At 36.0% G+C, this 11058-nt stretch overlaps 1 pseudogene; it reads left to right on the top strand.

Annotated features, from left to right (window-relative positions):
- The first annotated feature begins 286 nt into the window (after positions 1-286).
- On the top strand, positions 287-9924 carry LOC143538231 (protein NARROW LEAF 1-like; annotated as a pseudogene).
- The last annotated feature ends 1134 nt before the right edge of the window (positions 9925-11058 follow it).

Here is an 11058-nt window from a genome sequence, read left to right as displayed (position 1 = left end):
GCGTTAAATGGGTATGTTAGTTAAAACCTCACGTTCAAAGCTTCGTCACAACAACTATCCTAAAAACCATTAAGATGATATGATAACTTGTAAGTCAAATATAGTCTTATCAATATATTAAGTGCAATGTGCAATTCAAATATAGTCTTATCAATAACCATAAAATACTATTTATAAAATAATAATATTATTCTCAAAATACATGTGTATATATATATACACGCCATATCACCATCTAAACCTGGTTCCCTGCAACCAACCCAACATTCTTTATTCTGAACCAATCATGAAGAAGATCAGTCACATGATAACAAAGTTCATGACCCTAAGATCCAAATCCAGTGCTAGTACCACCACCGACGGACCACCAGATGGCGGAGAAGAATCTCAGATAACCGTCTTTGTCGGAAGCACCAAGAGACCATACATGATTGATTCCAAGTATTTAAGTCATCCGGTCGTCAATGCTCTAATACAAAAATCAACTTCTGTAGATGCTGATGATGATGATAATGGTGAATTGGTCATTATTAAATGTGAAGTTGTGTTGTTTCATCATTTGCTATGGATGCTTGACAACGCAGATTTGAATCTTGGTCGGGATTCTGTTGATGAGTTAGCTGATCTCTACTTATCTATCTAACTTTCAGTTTTTTTCTGGTTATATATATTTTTTTGGATTAGGCTTAATTGTGAATATATCTCAAGAACTTGAGATGAATATTTTCATGGAATATTAATTTGGTTCATGACTTTTATTTGGTTATTGTTTGTGCATTTATTTAGTAGCCTGATCATGATTGTTTGGAACTTTGGATCAATATTTGATCATCTATTTATGCATTTCGGGCGCGGACCTCAATGCACTACCCCCTGATACTAGCTTTTATTTATGTGTTAAGTAGTATATGATTTTCGTTCTCTTTTGTATTGTTTGCGTGCTACACACTTTAGTGACATCTATTCATGACAAAGGAAAAAGAATCTTAAGTTGTTCGGGTGAAAGTTACTTATATATATCTCTATTAAGTCTCTATATATTTTTGAGAAACCTTCCTTCCACATTATCATTTCAAATTTCATTTTGTTAAGCATCTAATATAATATGCATTATTGGTCCACCATTTGCTTCTTATAATCCTCCTTTTTCAACTATTGCCATTTATTATTATTATTATTATTATTATTATTATTATTATTATTATTATTAAAACCCGACCGAAATCAATTAAACCGAGTTAATTCTGATGGGAATTGAAAAACGAAACACATCTAGACAAAACCTGCTTGTGTTGGTAGTGGACTTGGAAGGAAAAAAGCAAAAAAGATTTGGGATGATGCAGAATGAGACATGAGATCAAGACACTATCTTTTATTATTTGTTTGAATTTCAATTTCCTATTTTATCTTATGTGTTTCTTTATCTTTTCATGTAGTTACGTATTTAGTATAAAATATAAATAGGATACATGGTTGTTTAGTTTTCATTAGTTTTTGATTAAGTTTATTGATAAAGAACATTGTTTTTAGAAATTCGGTTCAATTTATCGTCTTTTGATTAATCGTGAGTTTCTCGAGCCCTTGATCGTTTTCGAAACTGCATTATGGGATGTGTTTCTTTTTTTAGAAAAACTTTTCCTGATCTCTTTTGTCTGCACCGCGCATACCACAAGTAGACGTTTTAGTCTGTGGTGCGTTTGTTTTTCAAAAGACTTTTCAGTATAAAATGTTTGCACGCCCTCTTCTTGAAACAAACATAGACCATGTGCTTCTAAGATCTTCTAACCTCTTCTAACACCTAAGACCTGGGACATATTCATTCATCTTCTATTTCCTTCAAGCCCTAGCTCCTCCACCACTCCCTCCACCGTCACTCATTCGCCACCCCCTGCCTCTGTCGCGTCCTCCACCAGCCACCCCCTGCCTCCGTCGCGTCCTCCACCAGCCACCCCCTACCTTTAGCCGGCCAGCATCTGCCTTCCATTGGCCACCCTACGCCTCTTTCGGCCACCGCTTGCCCTCCATCGACCACCCTACGCCTCCGCCCACCACCCCCTGCGTACCATCGGCCACCCTATGCCTCCGCCAGCCACCCCACACCTCTAGGCATGTTAAATTGATGTTTGTAGAAATTGATTTGTCAAATGTTTGTAGAAATTGATTAGTTTGCACAATAGTTCAATTGTTATTAGTTTTTTGCATAATTGATTTGTTAAAGATTTTTTTGTTTAATTATTAGTTTGCATAACAGTTCAATTGTTATTAGTTTTTTAGCAATCTGCAGGCGTTAAAAAACGGTCTTTTTCTTGCAGGCTGCAGATGTTTAGTACACCTCTTCTGCTACAGATGCCTACAGACGTGGTTCATAAACTGCAGATATTTTACCTCTGAAAAAACAAACAACAGCTAACCCAAGGTGCAGGCAGTGGCAGAGCCACATAGTGTCCGGTTTGGCCGAACTCTGTCGTTTTTCGGTTTTATATATAACCCATTCTAAAATTCCTAACAAACATTATAAATGTGTCAATAATAAAACATATATAGATTATAAAAAATATATAAATGGTCAATAAGCCCGACCCAATTAACAATATTTAACATATAAAAAAAATAACTAATAAAAGTTAAACAAAAATAAAAACAAAAACAAAGAATGATATGTTACCGTTTCTGTCGAACAAACGACCATCGCCTCATCGCCAGCTCGCCTCAAGGCTTCAACCGTCGCCTCACCTGACAGACTTCAACCAGACTTTAAAAGAGTGCGGGTCAATATCTGACTGAATGAATACCCAACCCATTTGGGTTCGAAAACTTTGATGCCAAAAAGATGGAGCATCGGAAAATCCCAAACCCATAGGAAAAAATTTCTGGCTTCGTCACTGGGTGCAGGACCGAGGCCCAAGGGGGTGCCACCTCCTTGCCGGTTAGTCAGTGCCGGCCTTGAGGGTGCGGCCGTGGCACCTTTTTTGTGGGCCAAAATTTATATATATGTGTATTTAAATTAAAAAATAACACATATTATAATTAGATTGATCACTGTTAAAATTATCTGGCTTAAATTTTTTTTTTATTCATAATCCATTGGATGGATTCAAACCAAAATGACAAAATCGATAATAACGCTAGGTGATCAAACAATTTGCTGTAAAAAATGCTAGTAAAGCTTCATGAATCATTATCAAGAGTTAACTATTATTGTATTTGTTTTTTTTTTACTATATTTTTTGCTATTTTTATTGTCACAACGTTAATATCGTTTAAAAAATTAGCTTATAAATATCGTTGCTCGTTAGGGCATACGAGTCGTTTTATTTCCTCGGCTGAGATATATAAATTCTCAAAGACGGCTCTGCGGTGAGTTATGTTAGTCGAAATCCGCTATTTGAATAGCGGACTACCTAGATATTATTAGTTTTCCAGTGCCCACCTCGAAACAACTTAATTCTCTACAAATAACCTACTTCTAAAAAACGTTCCCCGAACAAGGCCCTATCAGCTATCCAAACTGAACCGGTCTAGTTTTCAGTTCAACACTTCAACATATCTTAAACTTACATCGGTCTTGTCCCGATCTTATTTTTTGCACATGTTCAGCCCTAGCAACAGGGTTTGGGCCATCAGTTGTTTATCGGTTTCTCATGAATTAAGATAGTAAGTTGATGACCCAAATTGACTTTTTTAGTGACCTAATATTTTTCCATGGACCGTGACAAGAGATTAAGATAACTTTTACAATATTTTATTACTTATTATTATCTTCTCATGATCCGTTTCTTTGGTCATGATACATGTATGTGAATGATTTAAAACAATGAATGTGAATGATAAACAATATAATATTACAATATCTTTGCCAAATTGATCATTTTAATGAGTTTTTTTTTAAATCTTGTCGTATCTTTTATCAAATCATTAATTTGTAATCATCAATCAAAATTAAGGGTGTTCATGACTCGTTTTAAAATATTAAATTATTTACACTGGTCATTTGGTTTGCAACTCGTTTATCTTTTAAATTTGACTGGTTGTTTTATATAAAATATTTAAAACAACATGGTATACCCTTGAAAACGATTGTAAAAACCAAACCAAATTAAACCGGACAACCGAGTATTAGGCTATGAACATTTAACTATTTTAAGTAGCGCTATACATATGATTGTGGTTTGCTTGATAATAGAATACATGAAGTCGGCCGTAACGGGAGCCACACTCTTAATAACGGTTTGGTTTGGTTCATTTTCAACTTTCAATTTTATTTGCGTTAACTATTCGGCCTTAACTGGAGCCACACTCTAGTCGACCTTATATGTAGCCGATAGGGGAAACAAAGTGGCAAGTTAAAACGGGTTGACATATTATGAAGGGGTTATAATCAAGTTATAATGGACTAAACTAGCCATGAGACCATACGTAGTCAAAACTCTACACCCCTAGACGTTTTGTGTCACTTGGCGCCCATTCAGCTTTTCAGAGTTCTACAAAAGGGGGTACAGTCAAAACTCTACAACAATCACTACCCAATTATTTATTTATATTTTACATTTCTATTTCTAATAATTCAAATTAAACAAATAATGTTTCATTAAAAATAAAAATTACATCAAAAATAAAAAATTAAAACTGCATTTAATTAAAAAAAAAGCTACATTAAAAATAAAAATACTAAAAAAACATAAACTTACTTAAAACAAATAAAACTAGAGATGGTATTTTTCATAAATGCCATTTTTTTCTCTTTTCAGCTAGGGCTCGCATTCGAGGGTCGGTGTCGTTGACCGGTTGCCTTAAAACTGCGAGATCTGTGTCAATTTGCCTTGTTTTAAGGACGTCGGTGGCCTCCTTGTTGTGTCAAGATCTTGTATACCTTGGAGTCAACAGTTCATTTCTTCAAGGTTAAACGTTGGTTACGAGGCCTCGCTTAGGGTGATCATTCATACGATTCCAACAGTTCATATAAGGAAGTCCCCCTTCTTTATAGACGGATGAGGGGATTATTAAAAAGACGTTTAACTAAAACAAAAATAATAATTTGTCTAACATATAATTAACGAAAATTTAAAATTTGTTTTAGTTCAAATATGTTGACAGATTATTATTTTTGAGTTTACTAGTCAAATTTAAAGCCTGAGAAAAGAAAGAGAATTATATCATATGGATTACCTCCACTAGGCCCAGTAAGCAATAAAGTAACAAAAACATCAATCTTCCGATCCAATATTCAACAAAACTCAAAAGCCTGGCCCAGATCACTAGTTAGCGCCTAGTGAGTTCTACCACATATTAAGCCCGTTTTATATATCTACAACCACTGCTGCAGGTCTGCAATCTTGGTTGCAAAACATGTTATAATCTTCCATCTTTTAACCAGAGAGCAATGCTGCATACTTTTCATGGCCTACCTCAAGCCGACTCAGCGATGCTGCCGAAGAAAGAATAAACTATTTTGTGAACCTGCGTTTTACCTGAATCTATAGGCAGGCTACCAAAAGGGCATCAAGCAACTACTTTGCTTGAGTTAATGACTATACGCGCGTCTCATAGTAAGATCTTGAGGAGTTACTGCAATTGGTTTTAGGATCCGTAAGGGTGTGTTGACGGATATACCTGCAATTCTAGTGTTTGTTTCCCGTAAAGTTCATAAACAGTGGCTTAGCCCGATTCAGTGTCTACCCACTATCTTGGAGGTAAAGTTCACAAAGAACATCCTATTGTGTTTCGTATGCATCGTTCTGATTATTCAAATTAGGTGTGCGCAGGAAACCGAAAAATAACGGACATAGCCAAACCAAACCAGAAACCGATGGTTTTGTTTGACGTTTTCTTAAAAACTGAAATTTCGGTTTGGTTTCATTTTTTTATTGGTTACGAACTGAAAAAACAGAACCAGCCCATAATAAGCGAACCGAACCGACCCATATATGTTACCTTTATCTATTAGTAATTGTTTGAAAGGATGGGGTTATTTTTTTTTTATTTGAATGCTTGCTATTGAGTTTATGGATTTTCATTTTGAATTTTGAACGTTAAGTATTTTATAAGAATTTAATAAATTGCGTAATTCAGGTATTTTAGGCCCAGATGTATAATAGCCAATTAATCATTAATAAAAAAAAGATTTAGGCCCATGCTCAATTATTTTCTGCCCAAAATTTTCAAGCCCAAATAGGAAAACCTGAACAAACCGAACCCAAACCGAAAAACCCGAAACCCAACGGGTTTGAAAAACTCTAAAACTGAAATTTTGGTTTTTGGCTCGATTTGAACCAAAAACCGACCATTGCACACCCCTAATTCAAATTTCAATTTCTGTTGGTGGGTCTCTTTGTAATTCATCAGGGACCTGGAAGCGTGTGGTGTGACGTGGACGTTGTGTAATTTTCGTACTTTGGTGCACCTGAACCAATAAGTAAGGACCAGTTGTACACCGAGATTGTGGATGATCTTCGTGGAAGTGGTTCATGTATCGGTTCAGGTTCTCAGGTTGTATTATATTCTTATTATATGCTATCAAATCTTTACTTATTGGATATGATTTAAAGCTGCATCAAGTCATCAACCATTGTTATTGATGTCTTTATGTTAAAATTAATCAATTATTGATCAAGTTGTTAACTTTGCATGAAAATGACTGGTTAAATAGTGGTGGTTTATTTTATATGAAACACTTTTTGTGTGTTAGGTAGCAAGTTAAGAAACATACGGAACCTTGGGCGCTATTGTGAGAAGCTAAACGGGTAATCGACAAGTTGGTTTTCTCACAAACCGCCATGTGGCGGTTAATTTGGATTATCCGAATCAGAAAATGTTTCATCCTTTACCGCCACACTCGGACCCGGGATATATCTTGGTGCAGTGGAGAGAGCTACTTCATTTATTACAGATGACCTTTGGTATGGTATCTTTGCTGGCATTAATCCAGGTTAGACTTTTATAAACATTGTCATCAAACACTTATTAAAAATTTATTTGGATTGTTGTCTCTGACCCTTTAATAAATGGGTTGTGCTCAGGTTTACTTGTTTGACCTTTTTAATCAAACAGTGGCATGTGTCAACCTGCTAACCTGGTTAATTAAACAGGTCGACCCGTCAACCTGTTTTAACCTATTTATTACAAGCCACCAACCCAGTTAGCACGTTTACAATGATCACTACCCGTTTGACATGGTTAGAATTTTGTGGCGTGCATGAAACCAAAAGAAGCGGGTCAAAATAGTCGAACCCAAATAAAAACCAACCTTTTGGCTTTATGTTTTTACAGAAACCAAATTTTCGGTTTGATTTAGAATGTATTTAAAACTGAAAAACCAAACTAAACCCAATTATAGCTTGGATAGAGGTACGGTGTGCCTACATCCCACCCTCCCCAGACCCTACTTATAGCTTTGCTGTCGGTGGGATTTTACTGGGCATGATTGATTTTTGATTAAAACTGAAAAACCAAACTAAACCCAATTATGGATTTGCATTTTTATTTTGAATGTTAAGTAGCTTATAAGAATTTAATTAATACTGTAAAGCAAAGTATTTTAGCCCAACTGTATAATAATCAGTTAATCAACAAAAAGATTTAAGCCCAAATTTATGATTTTCAGTCAGTTTATTTTAGCCCTAAACTTTTAACCCCAAATAGTAATACCGAACTGAAGCCAAACAAAAACCAATGGTTTGGTTTTATATTCTTTGTAAACGAATTATGGATTTGCATTGAATAATAGTGTGAGGAAGATTTAAGCCCAATTCATTATTTTGGGCCCATTTATTTTTGGGCCCATTTATTTTTCGGCCCAAAATTTTCAAGCCCAATGGTAAAACCGAAAACTAATGGTTTTCAAAAAAATCAAACTGAATTTTCGTTTTCTGGTTCGGCTTTAGCCCAAAACGAACCAAACCCATCCATAAACATCCCTAATTTCTTGTTGATCATGCAGAGACATTCGTTAGAGCAGACTGTGCATTCATCCCATTCAGTGATGATTTCGACATGTCAATCGTAACCACATCAGTAAAAGATGTTGGAGAAATTGGAGATGTAAACATTATAGATTTACAATCTCCAATCAACACTCTGATTGGCAAAAAAGTTATGAAAGTTGGTAGAAGCTCAGGGTTGACCAAAGGAACAGTCTTAGCTTATGTGCTTGAATACAATGACGAAAAAGGCATATGTTTTTTCACTGATTTTCTCGTTGTCGGTGAAAACCAACAAACATTTGACCTTGAAGGCGATAGCGGAAGCCTCATTATCTTAAAAGGCGAAGATGATGAAAAACCGAGACCCATTGGGATAATATGGGGCGGGACCGCGAACTGTGGTCGGCTTAAACTTAAAGTCGGTCAACCACCCGAAAACTGGACGAGTGGTGTTGACCTTGGTCGCTTGCTTAATCTTCTTGAACTTGATCTTATTACTACTAGTGATGCACTAAAAGGTTTGGATTTTGGAAGTAGTATTATCTTTTATAGAGCCCTGCTTGCGGTGCACACATATGATGTATATATGTGTGAACCCTCGGGTGGGCAAAAGTGAAATTGCACTAATTTTGACGTTATTTTACTAATCTCGTGAAAATAACGTTAAAAGTGACGGACGGTTAATCAGGCATCATGTAGTGGCGTTGATAGCCGAAAGACAAGGGTACATGCACCGATCAGCCGGTGTCCCGATGATTGAGTGCTATGTGCCTTATGTCCAAGGCTTGATGCAAAACTACTATCGAGCCGGGGGTCTCACCGGAAGCAGCCTCTCTATCCTTATGGGGTAGAGGTAAGGCTGTCTACATCTTACCCTCCTCAGACCCTACTATAGCTTTGCTATTGGTGGGATATACTGAGTACGATGATGATGATGATGATGATGATGATGATGATGTATTATCTTTTATAGAAAAAAAATTGCACAAATGGTCTTTGTGGTTTGACCATGTTGTAAGTTTGTTCCCCAGATTGTAAAAATTGCAAGCTTAGTCAAGCATATGTGTGAGGGTTGCACATTTAGTAGCCACCATTAATCCCTATTAGTTTTTAACAGAAAAGTGATGTCTTGTGCCGTTCATCTTACAGCGATTGTGTTTTCTCAAATTTGAAACCCTAATAGAATAGTCGTTCATGTGAGGTTAATCCCTTTTTATTTGAAACACTTATAAAATCGAAAGTTCTGTTTAAAAACGTAAGGTGATGAAGTCAACATAAGGAGTTCTAGAGTTTGAAAGACTATATTAGTGTTTCAAATTTTAAAAAACAGAATTACCCTCACATGAATGGCACACATCACTTTTCTATTAAAAACGAGTAGGGATTAATGGTGGGGATTAAACGCGCAACCCTCTCATAATTGTTCGGACCAAGTTTGTGATTTTTAAAATCTGAGGACCAAATTTGCAAAATGGTCAAACCACACGGACCATTTATGCAAATTTTCTATCTTTTATATTTATATTATGCTGTGATTTTTATATGATTAAACGCGGCAGGTGCGGTGAACGAACAAAGAGCTGCATCAGCGACAGTGGTCGGGTCAACAGGCGAGTATTCTTCACCGCCTGAAATAGTGTTACCTAAAGACAATTCAGAGCCATTAGGGCTTCATATCCAACAGCATATCCCTTTCGAAGATGGGTTATCTGGTGGTGGGCCTGATATTAATCTGCCTCCTTCTGAAAATGCAGCCCATTTGGAAGATGGGCCTAATGTGGGCCCAAGTGTTGAGCATCAGTTCATTCCAAGTTTCAATGAGAAGTCGTTGTTCAACAGAAGCGAGAGGCGGTGTAGGGTGGTGTCTGAGAATCTAAGTGCTTTGAAAAGTGGTACCGATGAAGATCTCGGATTTGCACTTCAGTTGGGGGATAATGAGCCCAAGAGAAGGAAGTCTGAGCCTTTGTCCCCCACCACACCAAGCTTGAATGAAGAAGGTAAATAAGAGGCGGGCCTGGGGTGTGGTTAAGTGTCGGGTGTTGGTTTGTGGTATGCTAATCTTACTTTGCAAGTCAATGTTTATATAGTGTATTTCAGTGATCATGTTTGTACCAAAAATGTTTGTTTTATGTAGTCATTACTATTGAGCAGAAACAACTAACGTGTATAAAATGTTTTCAAAAAAACATTTGTTGTTCACATTTTGACACAATGCTCATAATTGTGGTTAGACAAAGGTGATCAACCGTATACTTGGCAAAATGATCGGTTATTTGTGTGGATAGACGCCATATATGAGGACATCGCCATATATGAGGACATATATGTGGATGCAACGCTTGCACAAATCGAATTTTTACCACAACTCGATCTTTAACTTAACACTAGTCTTGCTATTTTCAGTTGTCTACAAGCATGTTGTAGGCTTAGTTGACCTTCTCATGAAGATAAGCATAGGACATAGGGTATGTTTGACAAAACTAGCTAGCAGCTGTAGCCGGAAGCTAGTGGCTTGAAGTTGGTAGCTGTAGCTTTTTAGATATATTTAGATGTTTAGAAGAGTAGCGGTAGCTTTTAATAAAATGTATAAAATAACCAAAATGGACATAACTAAAATAATAATATTAAATGTATTTATTTTGGAAGGTTATTTAAGTAATTTAAATACTAAAAGCTTGTAGCTTTTTCTAAACGCTCCTAGGAGGAGCTTCAAGCTTTAAGCTTTTTCTCATGACCTAAAAGTTTTAAGCTCCTTCAACCAAACAAGACTTTTAATTAATTAAAAGCTTGAAGCTTGAATCCCCTAATAACTCCTATAAGTTCTCAACCAAACATACCCATAATGATTATGTACTTGAGCATAAGCGTAGTCAAATGTATCCTTTGTTTATTAAAAAAAATGTTTGCATAAGGTCATGATGTATCAATCAAGATATGGGAGGCTATAGTGGTTTGATGTGCATATGACATGTAACCGAAGTTGTGAATTCGTCTTGATATGCGATATTATATGAATGAAGTTATTTCTTATATTTTCAATTTGTACCATCTTTATAAATAGTCAAAATTAAAGGCCAACTTTATCATTGGTTTAACGTCCTAACTCCTTACAAAGTTGAAGAGAAAACAATTTGCTATT

The sequence above is a fragment of the Bidens hawaiensis genome, unplaced genomic scaffold (genome assembly GCF_021521415.1).
Source record: "Bidens hawaiensis isolate Kalapana, Puna unplaced genomic scaffold, B.hawaiensis_p1.1 tig00011511_1, whole genome shotgun sequence".
Classification (NCBI taxonomy): Eukaryota; Viridiplantae; Streptophyta; class Magnoliopsida; order Asterales; family Asteraceae; genus Bidens; species Bidens hawaiensis.
The sequence above is the reverse complement of the archived record's forward strand: the minus strand, read 5'-3'. Positions and strand labels throughout refer to the sequence as shown.